Raw genomic sequence first — 3,378 nt, forward strand, 5'->3', positions numbered from 1 at the left:
GCTCACTTGAGCTATTTTCTGTAGTAATTTAAGTCGAATGCATGTTTTTTCCTTATTTTATATATTGTGTTGATTTTCTAGCTTTTTCAGTTCAATTTTAGATAATTTCAGTCATTGGGATATGGTTTCCATTTTAGTTGTCAATTTTAACTTTTTTATTTAAATTTTCAGGGTGCCTACTCGACATTTATTTTCTTTAATATTTTTAAGATTAAATAATGGATTAGTTTAGTTGTCTTATATAATTTTAAATTTTAATTAATTAAGGTTGTTGGAATTTTAGTTATTAAATTTTGATCTGATTCTATTAATTGATTTTAGTAGATTTGACAGTGGAAATTTATTCGAATGTGGAAAATAAAAATTGCATATTGATTTTTGAATTTTAGTTGAAGGAAGTTATAGTTGGATATTGTGGAATCAAAAAAGATATTGATCAAATCATAAATGGTTGACCAATCAATAGTCAACACGACGTGTCAAAATGTGCACCACGTCGTGTCAAGAGGAAGAAGCTCTAGCATTTCACGCGTGTTCCCAACATGCCATTCCAAGTTCCAATACATCGGGCAAAATTAACAACACGTTATTCCATCTTCCAACATGTTGTGCCAATACATATGCCAAAAGAACAAGGATTCAACAAATGCAACTACTTGAGAGGCCATTTGGAATACCTTGGACTCCAAATCTTAAAATTTGCAAAAGACAAATTTTGTTCTTGTTCCTCTATGTCTTAAGCTTTCAGAACCATTTTGAGTCATCCAGATCTGAGTTCATAGGGGTATTATAGGCAAATTACTAAAAGTTATTAGAGCTGAAACTTCAAATGAAGAATAATATTTGGGACTGCCCTTTAACACGGCATGTCAAAGTCTAACATGACGCGTTGAAGGCCCGACGGGTCCAATTTAGAATTTTGTATTTCCATCTTTTGATACTTATACCCTCTAACACTAAGATGTTTCCATTTAAGCAAGGCCTTCAACACATCATGTTGGACTTAGAGCTATAATCGAATTGAACTGAGACGAGTCAAGCCAAGCTTTTGTATGCTCATGCTCAGCTCGTCAAACAATTGACGAGCTTGAGCTCAAGCTTAAGCTTAATATTGTATATGTGAGCTGCTCGCAAGAAACTCATTTATTTGTTCACGAACTTTTCTCATGAGTTGCTTGTTAATTCTGATCATAAACTTCGCTCATGAATAGCTTATTGATTATGTTCATTTAAAATTTCTTTGACACAAAACTACATAGCTTTTAAACCTACAAAACTAAAGTTTCATACAAAACTACGTAGTTGTAAATTTCCATCTTTATATAAATAATATTTAAAAATAACAATTCAACCAAGTTTGCTCACAAGTTTTCAGGTCGAGTTTTGCCATGCTCAAACTCGATTCATTTATAAGTTGAGCCGCTGATAAGATGCTCAGCTCATTTACAACCCTAGTTTGACTTTGACACGCACTTTGGAAGGACAGTTTGAAATAGTTCACTTTTTTTGAAGTTTTAACTCTGACACCTTTTGGTATTTTCACCATAACTCCCTCATATGAACTTCGATTTTGATGATTCAAAGTGCTACCGAAATCTAATACATAAAGGAAAAAATTGTGTGTGTTTGAAATTTCAAGATTCAGAATGAAAGATCTTCAAAATGGGCTCTCAAGTAGGTGCATCTGTTGAATCCTTGTTCTTTTAGCACTAGAATTGGCACGACATGTTAGCCATTGGCATGACGTGTTGATAACTTGGTACGCCGTGTTTTAATTAGGCATAGAGTGTTGGGAACTCACCTAAAATGCAAGACCATGTGCCTCTTAACACGACATTTTGCACATCTTGGCACGATGTGTTGAATTTTGACTAGGCGGAGATTGTTTTGATTCGGTCAATTTTTTATTTGACTCCACAATCTCCATATATAACCTATTTTACCTAAAATTCAAAACTTACTATCCAATTTTATTTTTCAATTTCAATTTCAAATGCAATCAAGGATAAATTTTCATTTTCAAATTAATTAACAAAATCAAATCAAAATCTAATAACTAAATCCTAACAACCTTAATTAATTAAAATATGAAATTGAATAAAATAAATAAACTAATTATTTATTTAATCTTAAGACAAAAATATTAAAGGAAATAAATTCCAAAATAGACAAATTGAAATCTAAGTCAAGAAGCTAAAATTGACAACTAAAGCTAAAACGGTATGAAAATGATTTTTTTTTAGTTGTATAAAACTGACTTAAAATTAAACCTAAAATGCTAGAAAATAAACAAAAATTAAAAAAATAAGGACCAAACATGTATTGGGCTCAAATTATTAAGGAAAATAGCTCAAAGTGAGCTATAAGTGCCTAAACTCGTACTAAATAATATGTATTTCGCATTCTTATCGTGGAGACCGTGACTAGGTTTAACGAAACCTTTAGAAACAACATTTATAGGAAAAGAAAAGGAAGTGGAAGTGATACATTGCAAAACTAATCCAATAAAGATCATAGGAAAACACATAGTCTTCAGAGCCATATCAATAAAAGACTATTCAAACACATCATGTTCTTTACTCATATCAAACTTTAGAGCACAAGCCCCTGTTACCCTTATATCAACACCTCATTAAATTGAACATTTCAAAAGCAATAAGGACATTGTTTGCGAGAACTACTCCACGAACAAATTCAAACTATGTTTTACTAATGATATAATCCAAAACAAGCCTAATACAATTTACTAACACTTTGGAGACTAGTTTATAAATGATATTAAATAGATTGATGAGGAGTGAAACTTTCATAGTATAAAATGAAGGAACCTTAAGGATCAAGGTAAAATAAGTATGATTAAGTTTAAGGAGGAAACCATACCATGAAGAAGGCCAAGAACCGGCTCAAAATATTTCTCTGTAGAATCTAGTGAACAAGAGGGTAGACACTTCATTCGGTTCCGGGGCTTATAGAAGATGCTTCTAATTAAATTTTCACATAAAAGTTCATATGATAACAAAACTTGGTCACCAACTAACTTACAGAATCCAGTGAATAAGAGGGTAGATATTTCAACTCTTAACTCTATCAGCTTGCAAGGATTTCAAGTTCATTCTCCACAAGAGGCCATGGATATACCCCCTGTCTATCATGAGTGGTGAATGCTCAATTTATGATTAACTGTCCTGTAATTACTTCATGTGATACCTAATCTCTGCCTAAGGCACACCCCAAGTATCCGTCATGTTGGATCGTGCTAGATAACATAGTCAAAGCTTCACACTCTATATTCCAAAATCACTAATTAATGATTATTTGAGTCTGAGGTTTACTTATACTTATTAATACATTTGACATAAGGCAGGTGACACCAGATAG

Source organism: Euphorbia lathyris, chromosome 4, assembly GCF_963576675.1.
Source record: "Euphorbia lathyris chromosome 4, ddEupLath1.1, whole genome shotgun sequence".
Classification (NCBI taxonomy): domain Eukaryota; kingdom Viridiplantae; phylum Streptophyta; class Magnoliopsida; order Malpighiales; family Euphorbiaceae; genus Euphorbia; species Euphorbia lathyris.